The sequence below is a fragment of the Cervus elaphus genome, chromosome 5, assembly GCF_910594005.1.
Source record: "Cervus elaphus chromosome 5, mCerEla1.1, whole genome shotgun sequence".
Taxonomy (NCBI): domain Eukaryota; kingdom Metazoa; phylum Chordata; class Mammalia; order Artiodactyla; family Cervidae; genus Cervus; species Cervus elaphus.
The window spans coordinates 10,485,424-10,512,301 of NC_057819.1; the positions used below are offsets into that span (position 1 = coordinate 10,485,424).

General features: G+C 42.8%; 1 long non-coding RNA gene and 1 other non-coding gene across 2 annotated transcripts; both read right to left on the reverse strand.

Annotated features, from left to right (window-relative positions):
* Positions 1–1,221: 1,221 nt before the first annotated feature.
* Positions 1,222–1,328, reverse strand: LOC122695738. Its single transcript, XR_006341495.1, has one exon. It is a non-coding gene; the product is annotated as a U6 spliceosomal RNA (small nuclear RNA).
* A 7,972-nt stretch (positions 1,329–9,300) lies between these two features.
* Positions 9,301–25,395, reverse strand: LOC122693324. Its single transcript, XR_006340870.1, has 3 exons — positions 25,307–25,395; positions 17,082–17,201; positions 9,301–9,534 (listed from the first exon to the last, which is right to left on the reverse strand). It is a non-coding gene; the product is annotated as an uncharacterized LOC122693324 (long non-coding RNA).
* Positions 25,396–26,878: the final 1,483 nt, after the last annotated feature.

The window sequence follows — 26,878 nt, forward strand, 5'->3', positions numbered from 1 at the left end:
ATTGTATCAGTGGGCTTGAAAATGAAGAGATTCCTCAACTGAAAGAAACCTTCTTAAAGAAAGCTACACTGGATGGAAGAGAGGGGCTAGAGTACTTGACAGGAGGAAAAGGCTTGTTCCCAGTGGTTGGAAAAGGATTAGTCAAGGCCAGGCGACAGGAAACAGCTGATCATGGCTCCATGCCTGTGGGAATGGAAGCGCCTCTCATTTACTGGACCCCTATGGCCACAGGTGGAGAGACCCTCTTCCCCATCTTCCCCAATTCCCATCTGGAAGCAAAGAGCACTGGACTTCTCTTCTCGACTGCCCACTCCACCCATCCAGCCCCAATCTAGTAAAGGAAAGGATTAGGGAAAGAAGCAGCCCTCCTGATGGGTTTAGAAAATAATTGCACAGGAGAAAGCTGTATGCAGGTTTCATTATACATTTGCATTTAGAAAAACCAAGAATTTGCAAAGGCTTATATTCAAGAAGGCATATAAAATCACCCAATTAAAAGAAAAGAAGATGGCAAAGACTCAAAAACTGGTTACAGAATTTAAGTTAATTGAAGAAAAGCCAAGTAATACGTCAAAGGTATAAATCTGCATTTCCCTGGGGTCTCAATTGAGCGATTCGGCTTTTTTTTAGTAAGTGGGTCAGAAAACTGCTAATCCTATAACGATTTTCTTCAGCGGCATTCAGCTGGTACATATGTTTCTTGCAGATCTTTAAAAAAAAAAAACAAGTATGTTAAGATTGCTAAAGTTGTTAACCCAATATAAATTTCCTTATTTATCCACCATGAATGATGTATTTATTTTCTTGATTGAAAGTCTGTCCTTTTAATTGGCAGGTAGGGACAGTGTTGTTTGTGGTTTTACTTTGAAGTGTTTTGTGTTGCACAACTATACCATATTGCTAATATAGGAGATTATATCATAGTCTCAAACAGAATGACAGGCAACAAGACAAACCACTGCACTACATGAAGACAGATAGAGAAGCTGATACACTGGTTTTGTGGAGACAGCGCTGGTTTAAAAACACAAGTCATGAGTCAGCATGAAAGAGCTTTTTTTTTTTTCCCAGTTCTGGTAAAATTCACATAACATAAAAATTACCATTGTGACCATGTTTAATTGTATAGTTCAAAAGCATTTAATACATCATAGTGCTGGGCAACCATCGCTACCGTCCAACCATAGAACTCTTTTTTTCTTTTCTTTTTTTTTATTTTTTAAAAATATGGAACGCTTCACGAATTCGCGTGTCATCCTTGCGCAGGGGCCATGCTAATCTTCTCTGTATCGTTCCAATTTTAGTATATGTGCTGCCGAAGCGAGCACCATAGAACTCTTTTCATATTGCAAAACTGAAACTCTGTACCCATCAAAAACTAACTCCCCATTCCCTTCTCTCCTCAGCCTCTTGGGAACTGCCAGGGCACCTTCTGTCTCTATGAATTTGACAATTCTAGGTAACTCATACAAGTGGAGTCAGACAGGGTATGTCCCTTTCGTGAGCTCCTTCTTTCACTTTAGCGTAACGTCCTCGAGGTTCATCCATGTGGTAGCAAAGACCAAATAACATTCCATCATTTGTATATGCCACATTTTGTTTACCACTTCCTTCATTAGTTGACAGATGGGTTGCTTCCACCTTTGGGCTATTGTGAATAATTCTGCTATGGACATGAGTGTACAAACATCTCTTCAGGTTCCTGCTTTCATTTCTTTAGAGCATCATCCAGAAGTGGAATTGCCAGATCATATGGTAATCCTATTTTTAATTTTTTGAGGAACTGTCATACTGTTTTCCACATTGATGGGAGAGCTATATTTAAGTCATCTGTCATTGAGATGTACTTATTCATTCTTTCACTCTCCTTTCAACAAATATTACTGAGGACTTGCCTCATATAATGATTGAGCCAGGCTCTGTGAAGTTTATAAATAAGACTTATCTGGTGGTATAAAAGAGATCTATGATATAAATATGGGGCTTTCCAGGTGGCTCAGTGGTAAAGAATCTGCCTGCCAAGCAGGAAACACAATTTCGATCCCAGGGTCTGGAAGATCCCCTGGTAAAGGAGATGGCAACCCACTCCTGTATTCTTGCCTGGGAAATCCCATGGACAGAGAAGCCTGGCAAGCTACAGTCCATGGGGCCACAAAGAGACGGACATACAACTTAAGAGACTGAACAACAACAATATAAAATAAATATACCAAATGAAATAGAGAGATACGGTGACTTCTAAGCCAGAGAAAGCCTTGAATTCAGGGCTTCAACACAATTTCAAAAAACATCCATCAGAAGAGAATTTGGTCTGTTTGAAAGCATAGAGAAAAAAGCATCACAGAAATAAATATGGAGAGTCCTATTCAAATATGGTTCAGCAATGGACTTAAAAGTATTATTGAGTCATTGGCAAGACAGGCAGAGTGCGTCTCAAAAACCAAACCAAGGAATGCTCTTTTAGCTCATGCATCTAATTCTCTTTGTTTTAGTTATGTGCTCTTTAAGCTGTGATCTGATTGTAATCTGCTTTTTGTGCCTATATAGGGAGAGTGCTTTTAGGTATGTGAACCTCAGCACCGTGGTCTTTGAGAGCTTACCTTTCTCATTGTAAGTCAATAATTTGGCATCCTGGCTTTCAACATTAGACTTAATAATCTGAATTAACGTGAGTCCAATTCTAAAATACAAACCTACTCTTGATGTGCTGGCAAAGGTCAGATTTCTGAGCCTTTTAGACAATAGACCAGGGACAGGTCATAGATGCCTCTGAACCCTGGTTTTCCTACTTGAAAATGAAGTTTTAAAATGATGTTTATCCAATAGGCCAAGACACAGAAACAACCTAAATGTCCATCAACAGATGAATGGATAAAGAAGATGTGGTACGTATATACAATGGAGTATTAGTCAGCCATAAAAAGGAAACAATGCCATTTGCAACAATATAGATGGATCTAGAGGTTATCATACTAAGTGAAGTCAGTCAGACAGAGAAAGATACTATATGATATCATTTATATGTGGAATCTAAAATATAAAACAAATGAACCTATCTATAAAATAGAAACAGACTCTCAGACATAGAGAACAGACCTACGGAGTTGCCCATGGGGAGAGGCAGTGGAAGAGGGATGGATTGGGAGTTTGGGATTAGCAGATGCAAGCCACTATATATGAAATGGATAAACAGCAAGGTCCTACTGCATAGCACAGGGAATTCTATTCAATATCCCATGGTAAACTGAATCACTTTGCTGTACTGCAGAAATTAACATAATACTGTAAATCAACTATACTTCAATAAAAAAAAAATAGTGCTTACATTGTAGAGTTGTTGATCAAATGTTGATCTTGTTATCGACGGGAAATTCTCCAAGGCGTGACTACTGCACAAGTTTTCTCGGTAGACAAAGTCTGACCTCATGGAGCACATTTGTTTCTTTTCGGTTGGAATATGCACAACTCGTATTCTCAAAGCACAAACCAACTTGTGAGGGGTTTATTTGAATTATCTATTCTTACCTCTTCCTTTGGTGCCCCTCCCTCTGTTTCCACACACCCCACACTCCCAGGATTTTGTGCTCTGGCAAGACAAAGCCAGCACCCCCAAAGGCAGTACCCCACACTCTGGCCATCACATAACCCAACTTGCATGTTCATAAGGACTGGTCACTACAGCCAATATAAGAACTTGATTGATGCCGGTGAAGTCACAACTGATAATGACAATGTTTTAACATCCAAAGGAATGCTCTCAAATTGTAGAATTTAATTGACTGAAATTGGCCAATAGGGAAAAAAGAAGACTTTCGGTCGTATGAGGCCTGTTTGGTGCCACCTCTCTCTCAAGTCTACAATTTTCTCCACTGTCCTTTTAAAGAATCCTGGGCCATTACAGCAAGAAAACTTTTGCTCTTGTGTGAATTCAAGGGGTTTTATGAGATTTATAGGACTTTGGGTGAGACTAGGGAAATTCTTGCACTAAATTAGGGGTTTTCAGGTGTGAGTGAGCTGCTGAATAGTAAGTATAAGGTAGTTTGGGGCAGGTACAGAAGAATAACATGAAATGGAGCTGGTCTGAGCCTAGGACATTGTTTCTTTTGGAGCAAACTAGGCTTGGTCCAGGGGACCTCGAGCAAAGAGATGGACTAGCCACCATTCACTTTGCTACTTTCTAATCATGAGTCAGCATTCGATGCTAAAACTAGTGGATGGTTCAGAGAATCACAAAATATGGTTAAACAATTGGTAAATAGGACTTATTAAGAAAATGTGAGTGAAGAGAAGTATTTAACCAGAGATAGGTAATGAGACAGATAATATTAATAACATACCCTGTGTTATTTTACTGAAGGCTGGTTGTTATCAGTCAAGGTTCTCCAGGAAAACAGAACCAATAATGTATATATATATAGAGAGAGAGACAGAGAGAGAGAGAGAGAAACATTATAGCAATTGGCTTACATGATTATGGAGGTTGAGAAATCCCACAATCTGTCTATGCCTTCTGGAGAAGCAGGAAAGCTGGTGGTGCAATTGAGTCCAAGGTCAAAAGCTCAAGAAAGGGGGTGGGGGGTGGGAGGGGGCTGCTAGTGTAAGTCTCATTTCAAATCTGAAGACCTGAGAAACAGAAGCAAAAATGTTCAATGGCAGAAGATGAAAGTCCCAACTTAGAAACAAAACAAAACAAACAAATAGAGCCTTGCTCCGCCTTTTTAGTCTGTTCAGGCTCTCAATGAATTAGAGAGGGCTAACTTTTGAGGCTGATTGTTCTTTGCAGAGGGCATTCTTGGGAGTGTCCAGCATAATTATCTGGTATTATTTCAAATGATGATTAAAAGTGAGGCTTTTGTGGTAGGGAGTGCTTTCTGTTATTTATCTTATTTATTTATTTTAAGCCTCTTTCCCAACCTCTGTGGTTCAGCTCTGCTTATTTTAGGAAGCCATTAATATATTCAGTATCAATTACCACTTGCACACAGCTCTGTGTGGGTGAGTTGCAGAGCTGAGAAATTCGTTAAGAAAATGAGTTCTGGTTTTTTAAGTTTACTTTTATCACTTTCTCATTTCAGCTGGCTACCTGGCGGGGGCGGGGGGCGGGGGCGGGGGGCAGTGAGAGAAGCTAAAAGACACCTGATGCCACTTTTAACTTTCGGCTTGAGTCATACAGATTGGATTTAACTTTAATGAAAATAGAGGAAATAAACTCTGAATGTGTGTGTTCGTCCAAATGTATAGGTCTTAGCTAAGAAGCCTGAGTTATTTTAAAAAATTCATAAAGAATGCACTTTTCATGCTTGCTGTTTGACATCTCAGGTATCATTTAGCCTAAAACACCCAGGCAAACAAAATGATGTACTGTTAGATTCTTGGCTGAATTTTTTTTTAAACTCCACTCAACCTCCCCTCCCAGTGTCTACCTCTCCCTGGTCAGTCCCCTGTTTTCCCCTCATCTTTACAAAGACACCCTCAACCGCTTCAGCATGGTAATGAGCTGGCCCCCTGCCTGCCTCGTAACCTTATTTTCTTTCATCACAGAGGCTGTGTCTCAAAGTCCTGTTTGTGATTAACTAACCTTGGTGGTTAGGATAACAAAAGGTGAAACAGTTCAAGCAGCAAGTAGGAAATTTCCCTTACAGATGGTTTCTTTCCCTTTGGTGGAAAAACCAGAAGCTACTAGATGGCATATACGACTCATTATGGGATCAGTAAGCCAGCATGGAATTGCATCATGTTTGCTTTGCATCTTTCCTCACTTCTTTTCTCTTTTTTTCCAAATCGTCACCTCCTATAGGCTTTTACCTCCTAAATAAAGTGTCAGCACTTTAGTCCTTGTCCCAGTTTCTGTTTTCTGGAGGAACCTGGCTAAGTAAGTAGGACCAAGGAAAGGAATCTTTTATTAAGGTCCATTAAGGCCTCTAGGTGCTTAGGAGGAAGGCAGTAAGATTGTTGTTATGGTTGAGTCACTAAGTCACATCCGACTCTCTGGGACCCCACTGGACTGTAGCCCACCAGGCTCCTCTGTTCACGGCATTCTCCAGGCAAGAATACTGGAGTGGGCTGCCATTTCCTTCTCCAGGGGATCTTCCTGATGCAGGGCTCGAACCCACATTTCTCGTGTCTTCTGCATTGGCAGGTGGGTTCTTTACCACGGAGCCCCCTGGGAAGCTCTTGTAAGACTGTAGAAAATACCAAAAGGGAAGATCCTAAACGCATATTTTCCTAACTTAACATTTCCGTTGAAGCCTTCCTCCACAACTGGAGGAAAAAAGGGAATGTGGCCTACTCAAATGTCACCGTGACACAGAGGTGGTTAAGGCCAAAGGAATTCAGTACTTAAGGGCAGAAACTTCATAAAGCTTTCCTTCCTATAAGCTACAGTCTAGTTTTTCTTCCACCCATCCTCTATAGAGCACCTGCTATGTGCCAGGAATAGCAGTGGAGAGACAGATAGTGATTCTGGTCCTCACGAAACTCACTTTCAGCAGGGAAGACAGAAAGGACACATACAAGTGAAAAGTGCAGGATTAAAGGGGAGAATTTTTCAGGGGCTTTTGGTGTCAAGAAACAGATGGTCTCTATTACCACAAGCATATGAATGGAAATGAGGAAGGCAGAAATCTCAAAAGGCTGCCTCATGAGAACGCAGATAAAAGCACACAATTCAGCTTCCCTGCATGTGTGGAAACTGGATCTTGTTGGGTTTCTGAATGCCTAGATTGTAGGCAGGAACTGTAAGGCCCTTCAGATCCAGTGCAGTGATCCCAGCTCTATTATTTCACGAATAAGTTACCATAACAAATAGACCCTGGGACTTCCCTGGTGGTCCAGTGGCTAAGACTCCATGTTCCCAGTGCAGGGGGTCTAGGTTCAATCCCTGGTCGGGGAACTAGATCCCACATGCTGCAACTAAGACTTTGCATAGCCACAACTAGAGATCCCATGTGCTGCAACTAAGACCCAGTGCAGCCAAATAAATAAATATAAATAAATAAACATTAAAGCAAACAAACAGACCTCAAAATAGAGAGGGCTAATCAAGTTAGACATTTCCTTCTTTCTCACGCTCTTGTCCACAGGTAGGAGTTGGTCCAAGATTAGGCGGCTCTGCTCCAGGAAGCTGAAAGGGGACCCAGGTTCCTTCTGTGTCGTTGCCCTGCTGTGCCGGATGGGGACTGTATCTACACGGTGCAAGCTGGATCTCCAGCACGGCATCAGCGTTTGACCCTGTGGGAAGCACGGAAGGGGAGGAACTGGGTGGGCAAGCTGCTGAAGTGGCCTACTTCACTTCCAGTCCATTCTGCTGACAAGAACTAGTCACCTGACCACTTCCAGTGCAAGGGAGGCAAAGAAACCATCTCTAGCTGGGCTAAAACCCCTGGGTTTGGGGGTGGGTACTATTACTAAAAGGAAGAAAGGGAGAATAGAAACTGGATAAGATTGCCAGAAGTAGAGCATAATAATCCCAGTTAACTTTGAATTTCTGATAAACAACTGTTTTTAGTGTAAGTATGTCCCGTTTGGGCATAGTCATTGTTTATCTGAAAATTATTTGTTGGGTATCTGCAATTCAAAGCTGGCCGTGTGTCCTGTATTTTGTCTGTCAACGCTAACAGTGAGACATAAGGACTGTTGTCACTTTGTCACTGGTGTGGTCTTTTCGCATCAGTTACAAGTGAGCCATCAAGGCAACTCAGGTTCAAGGGGAGGGATTAGAACATCTCTTGATGAGGGAGTGACAAGGTTACATTGCAAAAGAGTATGTGGCAGATACGATCGTAGCCATCTTTGGAAAACACAATTCACCTTACATGTTTTATATCATTTGAGCAAATCAAATGTCACCCCTCTTAAACATTAGTTTCATCTTTCGCTTGCACCAAGTCTCTTAAAAGTCATCTGACCCACCCTGGGCTCTCTCCCAGGAATCTGAACTCAGAAATAGAAAGCAAGGAAGCAGAAGGAGACCAAGTGGTGGAACCAAGCAGTGTGCTCTTTCACGGCAGGGCTCTGGAGAAAAAGTTCATGAACTGCTATCGAATTCTCAAGACTCACCCTTGGATTCTTCCTTTTATAAATTTCAATTGTTCAGCTCTTCCTTTGATGCCACAAAATACCTCCAGCATCCTTTCATTAACTTCCTTTTCTCTCTCATCCAGTTTTTCTTCTTTGGTTTACACTAATCACAGGACACTTCTGTTAATTGCCATCAAAATTTTACAAGTAAGGGACTTCCTGGCTGTCCAGTGGGACACTGGAAGACTCTGCGCTTCCAATGCAGGGAGCGTACGTTCAATCTCTGGTCAGGGAACTAAGATCCCTCCTGGGGCGCAGTGTGGCCAAAAAAAGTTTTTTAAAAGTGAGACATTGCATACAGCCAAGTTTAACCTTAAAAGAGGTAAAAGGACAGCAATTCTTTGGGAGGATGTCATTTCTTCTGAGGTGTCTATAAAAGATATCACTTTTGTCAGCAACAGGAGTGAATACGTCACCATGATTTATATTTTACTGTTGTTGTTGTTGTTTAAAGGAACTACCCACTGTTTGTGTTATAAATAAATAAATAAGAGGCATAGATATACGGTAACAGCTATCACTTCAGCATTAGAAAAGTAGAATTTGAATACATTTCTTCTACAGGACTGGCCAAGGAAAAACTGACCAGTGGAAACTTTATTTACTTTTCTCTCCAACCTGATAAAGGAGCGGGGTGGGGGTGGGGGGAAGGCAGTGGGGAGCAAGGAAAATGGAGAGAGAATAAACAGTCCAGTCTACAAACTGAATAATCATATTGGGATATAGAAGCATCAAAAATGAGAAAATGCTAAGGAGATATTTCCAGGTAAATGGTCCTGATATTCAGGGAACAGCCTCCCAGTCTTAGCTGGGAGGTTTACAAGAGGAAAAGAGAGAAACTAATAGGAGCGTTTTGGATAACAAAGACTTAGAGGAACACTTTTTGACACCTGAGAGGTATCATATAGTGCAATGAGAGAACAAGAGTGGTTGTGGATCTTTATCTCTGGGGAGTTGAGAGAAAAGAGCAAATTGCTGGTATTCATTTGGGATGGACCGGGTGAGCTGATCAGAGCCTTCAGAGTCCAGTGAATCCTCCACGGAGTTTCTTAGGGTTTTGCGCCCCTCCTCATTTCAACTGCTCTCTTCATGTGTGTCTCAGCCCAGTACCGCCTCTCTGTGACCTCCCTTCTCTGCTCTCCTCGGCTCCCTGGAGAGGAAAGCTTCTGCAAACCACTAGAATGACTTCTAATGTCTCTTGAAGTATAGGCCACAAGCTTCTGGATGCCTGGCGCCCTTCAGAAAAACTATTAAAGAATCACAACATGCTCAGAAGTGTGACCAACCTAAGAATGTCACCCAAAACGTGCTAATCATGTGGAGCAGGAGCAATCAGATTTGTGGCTGGCTCTCGTGAAATGGAAACGTGACACTTCAGCGGCTGCCAGGTGGTGCTTAAATAAAACTAGGGCACTTCACCTTGAAAACTTTCAGGAGGTGCTGGGAAGCCATGTCCTGTAAAAAGGGAAATAAATGATTTAAAAAGCCCCGGCCTCTGCGTGGGAGTGGTTTGGTCCCATGTTGAGTGATGTCATAGTCTACTGCTGTTGAGTACTTGGATTGGACGGTGGAACTGATATCATAATTTTAATTAAATTGTATTCATTTCAAATGTGTACATTGAGGTCAAAGTCACATAACAAAAATTTAAACATTTAAAGATGAACAACTCCAAGCTGGGCTTGCCAGGTGGCCCTAGTGGTAAAGAACCCCCCTGCTAATGCAGGTTAGACATAAGAGCTGCGGGTTCGATCCCCGGGTTGGGAAGAGCCCTTGGCGGAGCCTACAGCGCCCCACTCCAGTGCTCTTGCCTGGAGGATCCCATGGACAGAGGAGCCTGGTGGGCCGCAGCCCATGGGGTCGCAGAGTCGGACACAGCACAGCACATGCTGTTGTGGGGCCACCTCCTCAAGTTTCAGAACATTCCATCACCCCCACCAAAGACCTCATATCCTCTTAGCAAGTACTCCTCACTCTCCCCTCCCCCCCAGGAGGAGTACCAATCGATGTTCTGTTTCTATGGTTTAACCTACTCTGGACATTTCATATAAATAGAATCATACACCATGTGACCTTTTGTGTCTGGTTTCTTCTATTTAGCATAATGTTGTCAATTTCCATGTTAGACTTTATTTTATTTTATTTTTAATTATTTGACTGCCCTGGGTCTTACTTGCAGCATGCGGGACCTAGTTCCCTGATCAGGGATCGAACCCCAGGCCGCCTGCCTTGGGAGTACAGAGTCTTAGCCACTGGACCACCAGGGAAGTCCCCCATGTTAGATTTTAAAATTGATACTTGACTCCACAATTGGAAAAACTTTTAAATATGTTTGGAATTCCTTGGGTAATATGAATCTACTTTTTCAACTCTACATTTTTGAAATCTAACCACAGAGGAGTAGAGGCTTTACTGACAGTTCAGTGGTTAAGACTTCACCTTCCAAAGCTGGGGTGCAGGTTTGCTCCCTGGTGGGGGAGTGGAGATCCCACAGACCTCATAGCCAAAAAACCAGAACATAAACAACAGAAGTAGTATTGTAACAAACTCAGCAAAGACTTTAAAAATGGTCCATATAAAAAAATGTTTTAATAAATAAATACAGAACAATAACTTCCAATTCAAACTTATCATCCCGGGAATTTCTCGGTGGTCCAGCAGTTAGGCCTGTGTGCTTTTAGTGCTGGGGCCCAGGTTCCATTCCTGGTCAGGGAATAAAGATCCCAGAAACCATAGAGTATGACCAAAAAAACAACAAATGTATCATCTCAATTGAGGTACGCTACAAAGTAAGAAAAAATGTAAAAGATCTTATTTATCTTTAAAAAAATATTGATTAATAATGAAATAATACTATGTTAGAAATATTAAGTTTAATAAAATGTATTGCTAAAATTAATTTCAACTTTTTTTATTCTTTCCATTGTGGCTACTAGAAAACTTAGAATTATGCACGTGGGGAAAAAATAATGCATGTGACTGACATTTATTTCTACTGGACAATATTGGTCTATCAAAAGATCTAATTCAAACTAGATACTAATTCAGAAAACTTTTTAACTACCTACTGTGAACATTTTTTTTTTTTTTTGTCCACTCCTCAAGCAGCATGAGGGATCCTGGCTCCCCAGCCAGGGATCAAACCTGTGCCCCCTGCAGTGGAAGCAGAGTCCCAACCACTGAACCTCCAGGGGAGTCCCCCACCATGAACTTTTATATATAATTTTGCTATCCTGTGAAAAAGTAGGTTAGAAACAGTGTTTGCAATTTTATTGACCTTTCCTTAGACTTTAGCCTGGACCAGAATTGGTTATCAGTTAAGCTGTGGGAATTCTATGAAGGTTTCCTCCTCTCCTGCCAATTACTGATGCTCATATGAAGTCAGAATCACTGGGAAATGTCTTATGATACAATCACTAAAATATTTTAAGTGAGGAAAAATAAGGGATGCTTTCTGGCCTCCCTGCTTTTTTAAGATATACATATTGATATACACTCTCAGTTGTTGTTTTTTTTCCACTCTCAGTTTTGAATGAACTAACAGTATGCACTTTTCTGTTATTGAGAACAGAAAATAAGCACTTATTTATGTATATTCACTCATCAACATATCGAGTGGACACTATGTGCACTGTGTTTGCTGCTGCATGTTTAGGAACTAAAAACCAAACAAGGTGCCTGTCCTTGAATGAAGCTTACATTCCAGTGAAAAGAGACAGAAACCAATGAATGAGATAAGCACCAATTCTGACATGTTCTGTGGGAAAAAAATGAATATCAATGTATCAATATAATGACTTAATAAAGAGTAACTTTATCAAATGGCGGGGAGTGTGTGTGTGTGTGTATATATACTGTGCCTAATTTAGGTAACTGGGCAATCTCTCTGAGAGGACAATTACATTTGAGGAAAAAGGAGTCAGCCACACAAATAGCCGTGGGAAGAGCAGTCCGGGCAGAAGGCACACTCTGGGAAAGAGTTTGGTGTGTTTGAGGAACAGAAAGGAAGTCATATGAGGAGGATGTGGTGAGCAAAAGGGAAAAGAGGAGGAGACAGGACTGGCAAGCAGGAGCCAGTAAGTCATGTTGAGAAATCTACATTTTATTTTATGGGTAATGGGGAGCCTTTGGTGGTTTTAGACCACAAAAGTAACAGATGCTTTTTTTTTTTTTTCATACAGATGATCCAGCGGTAGCATCAGTGGACAGCTGACCCTGTTCTATAATTGCCAGAAAGAAGAACTGATCGGTTTGGGTAGATGTCCTCCAGTATTCAGTAGTATTTTAGTTAATATTGCTATATACCAAGACACCTTGAATGTATACTATTTGCACCAAGGGCCCAAGGACCACCTCCCCTGCCCCCCACCACTAGGAGATAGTTCATCAAAAGTTGTGTCCAACTCTTTTCAACCCCATGGACTGTAGCCCCCCAGGCTCCCCTGTCCATGAAGATTCTCCAGGCAAGAATACTGGAGTGGGGCCTGCCCTCCTTCAGGGATCTTTCTAACCCAGGGATCAAACCCAGGTCTCCTGCATTGCAGGCAGATTCTTTACCCACTGAGCCACCTGGGAAGCCCAAAAGGAAAGACAAGATCAGTCAAACAAGTCAAACTCAAAACAAGGCATAGGGACTTCCCCGGTGGTCCAGCGGTTAGGAATCCACCTTCCGATGCAGGGGATACAGGTTCAATAAATAGCAGATGAGGGTATGGTGAGCTATATTGGGTTGGGTTCCCCACGAAGCTCATTCTGAGACAAGGATTCAAGGGCAGGTAGTTTATTTGGGAGATGATTCCAGGAAGCACAGTAGGGAGGATGGAAAGGGAGACACAGAAAGGAAGAGATCCAATAAGGGGCATGTGGCAAGTGAGTTATTGCTATGGGCAACTGGAGCTCAGCATCCTTGGAGGGGGGGCACTGGGAGGCTGCAGAGAACAAGCCGCATGTTATCTCCATGGAAGGAGAGGAAGCTGGGATATTCATCTACCAACTCCATCCATCACTGGGTGGGGCCGTTTCTAGAGACAGAAACTCCTTGCGACTCCCGGGCCATACTGCTTGCTGGCCAGGTGTCCTTCCAAGCCAGAACAAAGCCCTCATTCAGAGAGTCACAGGTGTAGCAATGAGCATCCTTTTGTGTACAGAGATTAGGACTGAGGGACTCTGGGCAGGACCCCAGCAACATCTAGCATAGAGGAAGTTATCACATAGTCTCATTTCTGGCCCCATTTGCAGTCCTCCTTCTTGTTTTTCTTTCTCTCCCTTCTCTCCCACTTACAATTTATGCAATCTGGCTGTGGTTTTTTTTTTTTTTTTCATTTATTTTTATTAGTTGGAGGCTAATCACTTTACAATACCGCAGTGGGTCTTGTCATACATTGATATGAATGAGCCATGGATTTCTGGCTGTGTTTTATGTATCCTTGTAAGCTGCCTTAAATCTTTTTTTTGGAACACAGCAGCGCATAAATAAATAAACACTAGCAAGGTTTAACATTTTCCCTTTATTTATTGACCATTTTCCCCTTCTGTGAACTTTTTGGACCAGGGCCTCTTTTACCTGCTTCTAGCATTGTGCAGGGCACATTGAAGGCATTTGATTATTGTTCTGTCGAGCATCACAAAGTTATGCAGTGGGTTTATAAACTGACTCTGTGACCAGAAACAGAGGCACAGGACTCTCTGGTCCCTTCTTTCTTGAACCCAGAGCTTAAAATATTGCCTGCACATAGCAGATGCTCAGCCAATGTTTGTTAAATGAAAGAATGGGACTTGGAACACCTATATCCATAAGGGTTCCCATGGATCACCATTTAGAAATCCATCAGCATACTGGAATTGTGTGTTTTCTAAGGGCAAAATTGCCCTTATCATGTGGATGCACTTATTTTCATGAGTGTAAAAAGCTGGGAGGCAGGAACTAAAGATAGATCTAGAGATGGTGTTTTAAAGTGTATATCCAGCAGGCTCTGTGCATCTCAGAACACCCAATGGTAACTCAAATGCAGCCTGTTTGTGAACCCAATCTTTGCTTGTAGGCGTCCTGGCAAATTGTTCTCATAACACTACTATTGAGAAACTGGGTTCCCCAGGAAACTCAAATGCTAGAAACTGAGTGACTGCTTTATATCTCATGAATCAGAAATTGTTGGACCTCCCTGATGGAGTCCAGTGGCTAAGACTCCACGTTCCCAACATAGGGGACCCAGGTTCGATCCCTGGTCAGGGAACTAGATCCCATATGCTGCAACTGAAGATCCCGCATGCTGCAACTAAGATTCAGCACAGAGAAAGGAAGGAAGGGAAGAAAGAAACAGGAAAGAAAGAAGTTGTGGTTTAAGTGGCGGGTTATAGGCATGTAGGTATCTGGATTGGGTTTTTTTTTTTGAGCTATCACATCTCCCCTCCTTTTTTATTTTTGGCTGTGACATTTCCCTAGTAGTTTTAATAAAACACTAGGTAGAAATTAAAGTGTAGCCTCTGAAAGACAATTTTTTTTCCCACTTAACAGATCAGCATTACCCATAAGTAGGTTACTTCTAGGAAGCTCCATTTTCATATAGATCTTAGCAAAGGAGGAGAGAGAAATAGTTTGGCACTTCTTTTATTTATGGGTGTTTAAATTAAGATATAATTTGAATAACATAAAGTTCATACTTTTTTTTTTATAAGTAAGAAGTGGATTTATTTAGAGAGAAACACACTCCAAGGACAGAGTACAGGCCATCACAGAGGGCAAGTCTGGCAGCCAAGTTCACCCTTTTTAAAGTGAATGAACCAGTGAGTGCATGTTCAGTCGCATCAGTCATGTCTGACTCTTTGTGACCCTATGGACTGCAGCCCGCCAGGCTCCTCTGTCCATGGGATTCTCCAGGCAAGAATACTGGAGGGGGTTGCCATGCTCTCCTCCAGGAGTTCTTCCCAACCAGGGGATAGTACTTGCATCTGCCTGCAACTCTGCATTGCAGGCAGTGGTTTTTAGTATATTCACTATGTTATGCAACTATCACCACTATCTAATTCCAGAACTGTTCCTTTGCCCCCCAAAGACTCCAATACCATTAGCAGTCATTTCCTATTCCCCGCTCTTCCCAGCTTCTGGCAACCACTCATCTCTGTGGATTTGTCTATTTTAGACATATCATATAAATGGAATCATATGATATGTCACCTTTCCAATCTGGCTTCTTTCGCTTACCAGAAATGATCTTAAGTTTCACTATGTTGTGCTATGTATCAATACTTCCTTTTTCACGGCTGAAGAATATTCCATTGGTGTATGGATACACCACACTTCGTTTATCCATTCATCCATGGATAGACACTCTGCCATTTCTACTTTTTGGCTATTGTGAATAAGGTTGCAGTGAACACCTACATACAAGTAATCTGTTCAAGTCCTCACTTTCCATTTCTTTGGGTACTTACCTAGGATTGGAATTTCTAGGTCATATGAGAATCACCTGTTCTTCAAAATGATTACACTCATTTTACATTCCCATCAGCAATGTATGAGAATTCTAATTTCTCCACATTCTCACTAATACTTGTTATTCTGTGTGTGTGTTTAAACCATAGCCATCCTGGGACTTCCCTGGTGGTCCAATGGCTAAGACTCTGCGCTCCCAACGGAGGGGACCTGGGTTCAGTCCCTGGTCAGGGAACTAGCTCCCATATGCTGCAACTAAGAGTTCACATGCCACAACAAAAGACTGAAGATCTGCATACCATAACTAAGATCCGGCACAATCAAATAAATAAATATTAAAAAATAATAAAGTGGCTCAGATGGTGAAGAATCCGCCTGCAATGCAGCAGACCTGGGTTTGATCGCTGGGTTGGGAAGATCCCCTGGAGAAGGAAATGGCAACCTATTCCAATATTCTGGCCTAGAGAATCCCCATGGACAGAGGAGCCTGGCGGGCTACAGTCCATGGGGTGGCAAAGAGTTGGACATGACTGAGCGACTTTTACTTTCACTTTCATAGCCATCCTAATGACTGTGAAGTGGTATCTTGTGGGTTACCTCTATTATTATTTTTTTAATTTAAATTTCCCCCTGTCCTGTCTGAGCCCTGATATACCTGTCCTGGAGCAAACATCGATCTTCCCCCCTGCCCCCACCATCTTTCTTCTTTCACCTACTTTTGCTTTGAGAACAGTTTTAGGTTTACAGAAGATTGAGCAGATAGTACAAAGAGTTGCTGGGCTTCCTAGGTGGTACTGGTGTAAAGAACCTGCCTGCCAATGCAGTAAACATAGGAGACGTGGGTTCAGTCCCTGGGTTGGGAAGATCCCCTGGAGGAGGAGATGGCAACCCACTCTAATACCCTTGCCTGGGGAATTCCATGGACAGAGGAGCCTGGTAGGCTACGGTTCATGGGGTCACAAAGAGGCGTACACGACTGTAGTAACTTGGCACGCAGGCAGGCCTGTTGCCATATACCTCTTCTCCCTTCTGCTCACAATTTCCCCTCTTAGTGACATCATACATTAGTGTGATATATTTGTTATAATTGCTGAGCCAATATTGATTCAGGGTTATTTTTAATTTATATTGATGCATAATTATTAACTAAAGCCCGTAGTTTATACTACGGTCCTTTGTGCTATACAGTGGTATGGCTTTTGACAAATATGTAATGTTATATGTCTGTTATTATAGTATCACACAGAGTATTTTCACTGCCCTGAAGATCCTCTACGCTTTACTTATTCACCCTTCCCTCCCACCTCCAAAGTGCTGAAAACCATTGATCTCTTCCTGTCTCTTTTTACTAGGATCCTTTTTACTTTTGACTATAGTCTTTTCCAGAATGTCGTGTAGTTGGAATGATAAGGAGTTTGAACTTTTCAAACTGGCTGCTTTCATTTGTTTCTTCACCTTTTGAAAAATTTCAGATTGGGGGCAGTTTTAAACAAAGGTGCTATAGGCAATTCTCTGATTGAGTAATGACATGGAGAAGCCAGTGCCACTGAATGGATTGTTTATTACTTACCTTCCTGGGAGAAGGGGACACACCACGCCACTCAGGGCCACAGCGGAGGGGTCAGGTCTCGATCAGGAGGCAGAAGCAGGAATAACTGGAAAGCCTAAGCCACAGCCTTTACTAGAGTTTCTGCAGAAAAGGAGAGACATCATACACCATTTAGGATGGGCTCCTTTGCATAATTCCAGAGGACTCTAGGGCATAGGAGCTGTCTTTGGTTGTCTGGTACCTGATTCCGGGGTGATTAGGAGGTAGCAACTATTGGCTTGGTGTGTGAGTTAGATAAGCAGGTGGGTTGGATATGACACTGAGTCAGATGGCATTTGCATGACTAGACATGTTCCAGCAAGCAATCCACCTCCTCTAAGGGATTAGCTAGCCCTATAAATGCAGTCTCTCCTCTAATCTGCAAGGTCCCCCAAGATGTCACAACCTCATAAGATATAGAAAATTAAAAAACAAACATGATTAGGGACTTCCCTGGTGGTCCAGTGGGTAAGACTCCGAGTTCCCAATGCAGGGGGCCCAGGTTTGATCCCTGGTCAGGGAACCTGATCCCATGTGCTACAACTAAGAGTTTACTTGCTGCAACTAAAGATTTCACATGCTGCAAATGAAGACTCCGCCTGCTGAAACTAAAAGAACCCGGAGGTCAAAACAAACACTGAAGATCCTGAGTGTGGTGACTAAGACACGAAACAGTCAAATAAATAAATAAATAAAATTTTTTAAGGTATTAAAAAAATTATTAATACACTGAGTTTCCCTAGAGGAATGGCTTTGGGATTGGTTCTCTGCAAGCAGATACTTACAGGGTTTTTATTAGGGATTAGCCCCTCTGGAAGGCAAGGAAAATCTGGCTGCAGTACCAGCTTGACCAAGTCTTGGCCAACCCAGGGAGAAGGTGTGGAGTGAGGACTGCCCATCAGAGTGCCCTGCATCTGGAGGAGACGGGCACCCTTCACAGCCTTGCCTTGGTTGCTCAGCAGTGCAGACTGCTCTGGAAAGGGTGTGACCTTGAGCAAGGCAGCTCTGTTCCTAAGACAGACCCTGAAGGAGCTTGGGGGCCATCTGCTGACCCCACTCCCTGCGAGTGAACAGCAAGCCCTTCCTTAAAGGGGGAATGTTGGGTGGCACATCTCTGTGACAAGCTCGGGTATTCTATTGCAGTTGGCCTCAGCAGTTGCTGGCTTGAGGACATACTCTTTTTTTCCTTTCCATATACTGCTTTTTTTTTTTTTGAGGATATACTCTTATTGGCTACCTTTCTTCCCCTGCCTCCTTCACCTCCTTAATCAACTACTTGCACCAAAATCCTTGTCTTAGAGTCTGCTTTTGGGGGAACTGAAACCAAAACACATCCAATTCACCATTAGAATGATGTTCCTTGGGGCAGGTCTGGCAGTTTCCTTCACCTCCTTAATCAACTACTTGCACCAAAATCCTTGTCTTAGAGTCTGCTTTTGGGGGAACTGAAACCAAAACACATCCAATTCACCATTAGAATGATGTTCCTTGGGGCAGGTCTGGCAGTTTCCAGTTCTGTAAATGTACTTGGGGCTTCCCAGGTGGCGCTAGTGGTAGAGAACCCGCCTGCCAAAGCCGGAGACATAAGAGACCTGGGTTCAATCCCTGGGTTGGGAAGATCCCCTGGAGGCGAGCATGGCAACCCACTCCAGTATTCTTGTCTGGAGAATCCCATGGACAGATGAGCCTAGCAGCCTACAGTCCACAGGGTCGCAAAGAGTCAGACACGACTGAAGCATACACATCTTGCATTACATATACGCAGGGTGATTCTAGTCCTGATTTGTTCAACACAATTCCCGTTTAATATGTTGTCCTGATGTTCCATTCCATTGATGCCCCTTTTTCTCCTAAAACTATCCTGGTTTGGGGACTTTTCTGGTGGTCCGGTCACTAAGACTCCATGCTTCCGGTGCAGGGGGCCTGGGTTCCATCCCTGTCAGGGAACTAGATCCCACATGCTGCAGCTAATCCACTAAAGATCCCTCATGCTGCAATGAAGATTAAAGATGCTGTGTGCTGCAACTAAGACCGGGGACAGCCAAATAAATAAATATTTAAAAACAAAACCGTCCTGTTTTGTACAATACATCTTATGATCAACCTACGACGCTTTAAAGTAAGTGATCCTTAATAAGATCCATGGACAGGGAAGAGTGGTTTGTTTTGATCTTGTATGCCATCAACTCACAGTTTATTTTGGGTGAATCATCCAATTTTAGAGCTGGAAGCAACCTCCAGGCCTGGCTTATCCATTAACTCTCAACTTTTTTTTTCCCCCAAACTGTTGGAATGCACATGGTTGACTATTCACATGCATAACACCCCCATGGGAATTCCGATTGTGCCAGCTGCAACCCCACTTCTTTTCTCCTAGCCAGGAAAGCATACCAAATGCTGGTGAGAATTAGGTTGTTACAAGGATAATGTGTTATTTTTAAAAAGATGAATCATTCTCCTGCTTCGGTACTTTAACCACCAGCATCAAATCAGTCATGACACAGTTCGTGACTGATTGAATTTAAGAACTGCTGATCTTGTTCCAACCCCTGCATTACATAAAAAAGTCATTTAGCCACATGGTGTCTCCACTTTCTCACCTGGAAATGGGGATGCTAAAGTCTCCTTCCCTGTCTGGTTGAGTTTTGGTAGAAGGAAAATGAGATAATGGATGTGAAACCTTCAGGAGGTATAAATCCTTTGAACCAATGGGCGCCATTGTGGTTTTTATCTGTATGGGGCAAGAGGCAGCCATATCTGCTTAGAGTTTTCCAGAGCCACACTAGAATTTACAAAATAGGTGGATTTGTATCCATGTGGTTTGCACAGAACATTTATGAGTGAAAATTTTACCAGTGTTCCTGTTCATTATGTGAATTCTCTTTTATGTCTTTGCTAAGGTGTTTTAGTTAAAATTCAATGGTTGGGAGTGGATACAGGTATATGTATGGCTGAATTCCTTTGCTGTCCACCTGAAACTATCACAACACTGTTAATCAGCTATATTCCAATACAAAATAAAAAGTTTAGTTAAAAAAATAAAAATCCCAAATTGGGAACTTCCCTGGTGGTGCAGTGGCCAAGCACCCAGTGCTCCCAATGCAGCGGGCCCGGGGTCCCATCCCTGGTCAGGAAACTAGAGTCCACATGCCGCAACGAAGAGCTTGCACACTGCAACTAAGAGTTCGGATGCCACAACTAAAGATCCTAAGTGCCACAATGAAGACCGAAGATCCCACGTGCTGCAACTAAGACCCGGCACAGCCAAATAAAGAAACATTAATATTAAAAAAAAAGAAAAACTGTATATAAAAAAATCCAATGGTTACAAGAGATAAAAATCCAACATGAATTAGCTTTAATAAACTGGCTCACACAATGAGACCACAGGAACGTGCTGGCCGGAGTTGGCCACAGGGACGGCCAGAACTTGAGACTGGAACATCGAAAGGATTCTCTGTGTCTCTCACCCATGCTGCTCTCTATGCTTCATTTTCTTGGAACAGCTTTTCACTGGGTGGGGGCATGGCTATCAGACGCTGGGCTCACATCTTTACCTCTTTGTGATCATAGAGAAGAGATGCCCTTGTTCCCCCCCAGCAGGCCCCCTCAGATTAGTTAGAAGAACCCAAGTGAGGCACTCTGATTGGCTCAGCCTTGGACCAATCACTGTAGTCCAGGAAATCAAGTATAGACTAAGCCAGAGGCCCACACATCCCATCAATCACCGGAGGGCTTCTCCTGCACACAGATGCTTCAGGGATTTGGGGGAGCTGGCAGCCACCAGATCTGTGCCTATCATTCAAGGAAAATAAAATCTTTTAATACACCGTCAAACCTTTATTCCTAACGAATCTTCTATTTCGGGGGCTATAAACAGTAAATCCTTTTCTTTTTCTTCCAAATGAAAATATTTTGAATATTGTAATGATGACTTTCCAAAGCTTACTTTCAAAATCACTCTTGAAATGGTTTGTGCCAATGTACACTCCTACTCACAGATGGTGGTGGGCATTCTTTAATTGTAAACTGTCATTGATCTATGCTGGTGGCTGTCGATTGAGGGTGATTGTGACTTCCCAGGGATGACGGCAATGTCTGGAGACAGTTTTGACTGTCACAGATGAGGGTGGTGCTACTGGCTTCTCGCGGGTAGGAGGACAGGATACTGCTAGGTACCCTGCAGCGCACAGAGAGCAGCTCCCCGCAACAAAGAATCATCTGGTTCAAAAGCTCAAGAAAGCTGGGGTGGAGAATCTCTCATCTACACATACGGATATGGTCTTTGTCTTTGTATATAAAGAAGTCTCAACAAAAGGACTTGCCTTGACAGAAAAACTTAGGCAGCGCACTCTAAAGGCTGGTCTTGGCACAGGGAGATACACTTGAAGTTGTGTCTTCCCAATTTGGGAGGAGGGCGGTGAACGTGGCAGGAAAAAAGTTTTGCAAGTGCCCAGATAAACTGCTTGGAAAACTCGCCCTTCCAAGCTCTTCTGGACTCTTTTTGTTTTTTTAATTAATTTATTTTTTAATCGGAGGATAATTGCTTTACAGAATTTTGTTGTTTTCTGCCAAACCTCAACATGAATCAGCCATAGGTACACATATATCCCCTCCCTTTTGAACCTCCCTCGCTGGACGCTTTGTTTTAAAGACAGTATTTAAAGCACTTTAGCAAAAAGAGGGGTAGCTCAGTATACAACTGAATGTGAGAATTACCCATGTTTAGTTTATTTCTATTCTGATCCTTGGAAAATTATAGTCATATATTATCATTAAGGAAATTTAATGCATGAAAAAATGGAATGTAAGAAACCCCTCCCCCCCCTTACAGGGTCTGGTCTCAGTAAATTTTACAACAGGAAAAACTCATCTTTAATTTTCAGCTTCCTTATTTTTCATCTTTCTCCATGTCACTCACTGCCTGTCTCTACTGACTGACTCCAATGCATGTTACCATCTGCTTCTTTTCAGAAGTAGTAAAATGAAGCAATTAAGAGTAGAGATTCTTGTCATTGGACTGTCTGGATTCAAAGCATGACTCTGTTAATTATTAATGGTGCAGCTTTGAGCAAATTTCTTCAATTCAGTTCAGTTGCTCAGTTATGTCCGACTCTTTAAGATCCCATGGGCTGCAGCACACCAGGTTTCCCTGTCCATCACCAACTCCCGGAGCCTACTTAAACTCATGTCCATCGAGTCAGTGATGCCATCCAACCATCTCATCCTCTGTCGTCCCCTTTTCCTCCTGCCTTCAATCTTTCCCAGCATCAGGGTCTTTTCACATGAGTCAGTTCTTCGCATCAGGTGGGCAAAGGATTGGAGCTTCAGCTTCAGCATTAGTTAATCCTTCCAAAGAATATTCAGGACTGATTTCCTTTAGGATGGACTGGTTGGATCTCCTTACAGTCCAAGGGACTCTCAAGACTCTTCTCCAACACCACAGTTCAAAAGCATCAATTCTTTGGTGCTCAGCTTTCTTTATAGTCCAACTCTCACTTCCATACATGACTATTGGAAAAACCATAGCTTTGACTAGACAGACCTTTGTTGGCAAAGTAATGTGTCTGCTTTTAAATATACTGTCTAGACTGGTCATAGCTTTTCTTCCAAGGAGCAAGCATCTTTTAATTTCATGACAGCAGTCACCATCTGCAGTGATTTTGGAGCCCAAGAAAATAAAGTCTGTCACTATTTCCATTGTTTCCCCATCTATTTGCTGTGAAGTGATGAGACGGGATGCCATAATCTAAGTTTTCTGAATGTTGAGCTTTAAGCCAATTTTTCCACTCTCTTCTTTCACTTTCATCAAGAGGCTCTTTAGTTCTTCACTTTCTGCCATAAGGGTGGTGTCATCTGCATATCTGAGGTTATTGATATTTCTCCCAGCGATCTTGATTTCAGCTTGTGCTTCATCCAGCTCAGCATTTCACATGATGTACTCTGCACATAAGTTAAATAAGCAGGGTGACAATATACAGCCTTGACGTACGTACTCCTTTCCCAATTTGGAACCAGTCTGTTGTTCCATGTCTGGTTTTAACTGTTGCTTGTTGACCTGCATACAGATTTCTCAGGAGGCAGGTAAGGTGGTCTCATATTCCCATCTCTTTAAGGATTTTCCACAGTTTGTTGTGATCCACACAGTCAAAGATTTTGGCATAGTCAATAAAGCAGAAATAGATGTTTTTCTGGAACTTTCTTGCCTTTTCTATGATCTAATGGATGTTGGCAATTTGATCTCTGGTTCCTCTGTCTTTTCTAAATCCAGCTTGAACATCTGGAAGTTCTCAGTTCATGTACTGTTGAAACCTCGCTTGCAGAATTTTGAGCATTACTTTGCTAGCGTGTGAGATGAGTGCAATTGTGCAGTAGTTTGAACATTCTTTAGCATTGCCTTTCTTTGGGACTGGAATGAAAACTGACCTTTTTCAGTCCTGTGGCCACTGCTGAGTTTTCCAAATTTGCTGACATATTGAGTGCAGCACTTTCACAGCATCATCTTTTAGGATTTGAAATAGTTTAGCTGTAATTCCATCACCTCCACTAGCTTTCTTCATAGTGATGCTTCCAAAGGCCCATTGACTTCACATTCCAGGATGTCTGGCTCTAGGTGAGTGATCACACCATTGTGGTTACCTGGGTCATGAAGATCTTTTTTGTAAAGTTCTTTTGTGTATTCTTGCCACCTCTTCTTAATGTCTTCTGCTTTTGTTAGATCCCTACCATTTCTGTCCTTTATTGAGCCCATCTTTGCATGAAATGTTCCCTTGGGATCTCTAATTTTCTTGAAGAGATCTCTAGTCTTTCCCATTCTATTGTTTTCCTCTATTTCTTTGCATTGATAACTTAGGAAAGCTTTCTTATCTCTCCTTGCCATTCTTTAGAACTCTGCATTCAGATGGGTATATCTTTCCTTTTCTCCTTTGCCTTTAACCTCTCTTCTTTTCTCAGCTATTTGTAAAGCCTCTTAAATTTCTTAACTAACCTTAGTTTCCTCATCTGTAGAGATGATAACAGTGCCTCCTCAGGGACTTTCCTGGTGGTCCAGTGGCCAAGACTGCGCTCCCAATGCAGGGGAAGAACCTGGTCAGGGAGCTATATCCCATAAGCTGAAACTAAGAGTTTGCATGCTGCAACTAAAGATCCCACAGGCCGCAACAAAGATCAAAGATCCCGAGTGCTGCAACTAAGACTAGATGCCGCCAAATAAATAAATAAAAAGAAATATTAAAAGAAGAAGCAATATCGGTTTGGTTGTAGTCAGTGAACTCGGAGTCAGATAACGTGGGTTCCTGCCTCACTAGAACGCTGCTCTTACCCAGCTGCAATGGCCTGGGCATGCTAGGTCTGTTTCCCGGGAATTGCTCCAGTAACAGCCAGTAGATGGCAGCAAAAAGCAAGCTCCCCCTCAGAGTCTTCCTCTGATCTGTTTCCCCATCCCTGGGTCGGGAAGATCCCCTAGAGAAGGAAATGGCAACCCACCAGCATTCTTGCCTGAAAAATTCTATGGACAGAGAAGCCTGGCAGGCTACAGCCCATGGGGTCGTAAGAGTTGGACATGACTGAGCAACTAAACCACCACAAGCTCAGATAGCAAAGAATCTGCCTGCTAATGCAGGAGACCCTGGTTTGATCCCTGGGAAGGGAAGATCCTCTGGAGAACAGAATGGAATGGCCACCCACTCCAGGATTCTTGCCTGGAGAATTCCATGGACAGAGGCCCCCAGTCTGTGGGTTTGCAAAGAGTCAGGCACAATGAAGCGACTAACACACTTTCAATCAACAAGGTAACTGCAGGCTTCCCTGGTGGCTCAGTGGTAAAAGAATCTGCCTGCAATGCGGGAGACAGTCTATGGGGTCGTGAAAGAATCAGACACAACTTAGTGGCTGATGAAAGGACAACAAAGTAGCTGACGTTTCTCCCCAATTTCTGCCTACCCCTTCACTCACTTTCTGCTCACTTGTGAGCACTGAGCACTGGGCCTGCTGGGGCGGAAGGAGAAGTCTGCCGTAACTGAATTCACGCATTTCCATTTCTTTGACTGTTGCCTTTGTTCCAGTGACACTCAGACCTCCTTCAGCAGTCCATCATCTTTCCTGACTGCATAGCTGACCATCTAGTCACTCACGGAATACCCACACTGACTGTCCCAGAGGCGTCTCAAATACATCAGATCCAAAACTGAACACATTGCTTTTCTCACCAAAGTTGCTTTTGCTCCTGTGTCCTTGTTTGCACCACCATCCAACAAGCCACAAATGGAGAAACCTCAGGGTCGTCTGTGACTCCTCCTTCTCCTTCATCCTTCACAGCCAGTCAGTCACCAAATCCTGCAAATACCACCTCTGGAAAAACACAATTCCAAAGCGCTTTATGTGACACAGACTCATTTGTAAAACATTCAAAGAGAAAAAAAACAAAAACTGAAAAACACAGATAGGAATGTTCCACTGTTCAGAAGACTAGTGCTTTCTTTGTGTTTTTTGCTTTCGCTTTCCAAAATTTCTATACTGAGCCTGTGGTTCTTCTGAAATGAGAAAATTTTAAAACCTACAGTAAGTATTCTCTTTCTCCCGAAAGTATGTGTACATACAACTGTTAGGACATCACGCATAGCTCGCTCTAGGGTAGTAATGTGCAGAAAAAAATCTGCCCGTAGGTATAGTACTTTGCCGGGCATCTGTGGTGAGGCTGCCAAGTGGATCAGCTGGCACCGCAACTCTCTCAGCCCTTTGTTAAAAATGGCACTTCCTCCACACGTGGCTCCTGAAAGCCACTTCATTTTTGGATCCGATTATTTAATATGAAAAATATTTCTGCTGCAGAAATTCATTGTCATCTCAAGTTTATAGAGAAGATTTTTTTTCTCACAGAGTGGAGTGCTGATAAATCCAAAGGGAAGCGAGCCCCACCCGAGTCCTTCAGTCAACAGACATTTATAGGGTGCTGACTTACACCTTGGGCATTACTTTAGGAGTTTGCGTTCCAGGGGTAAAGGAGATATATAAGGTTCCTGCTCTTAAGATGTCATCACACAGCTGCTAAGCAGATGAGCAAGATGGTTACAGACAGTAGAAATGCCAGGGTGGTGGGAGAGAAAAACTAAATCAGTAGGGGTGGCTAATTTTGGGTTGTGTGGTCACCCACATAGGAGAGCATATTTGAACCACGAGGTAAATTACAAGATAGAGCTAGCTGTCTGTCGAGCTGCTGATAGAGCTCAGCCTGAGAGAATGGCAAGCACAAAGGCCCTGGGGCAGGGACAAACTTGGCATCTTTAGGAAAGAAAGAGGCCAGTGTGGTTTTCCAGAGGTAAGTCAGTGAGGAGGAATGGAGCAGATGAGCTGGAGAAGGTGGACAGAGTTCGAGCAGGGCCTTGTAGTTGATCAATAAAGAGGCTAGATTTTAATCTAAGTTAAAAACCAACATGAGTACAATTGCTTACACATACATATTGTGTACCTACTATGTGCGACTACTGTTCTAGGCATTTTACACATGCTATTCCATTTAATCCTTACAACAACCCCGTGACACAGTCTACCCAGTGGTCCCGTGGCTGCTCTGGGTTCTGCTACTTTCAGCGCATCTCCTATCTTCATGCCCCACCATTTAGGGGAGGAAAAAATATATCTTCTGGTCTCTCCTGGATGAGTGCTGGTGAAGGGCTGGCTAACTGGAAGACGAGAGGTCACATGGAGGAGAACTGAGGCTCCGCAGGCGACAGTCAGCACCCACCCAAATATTGAGCGAGAACATCTTGGATCTTCTAACT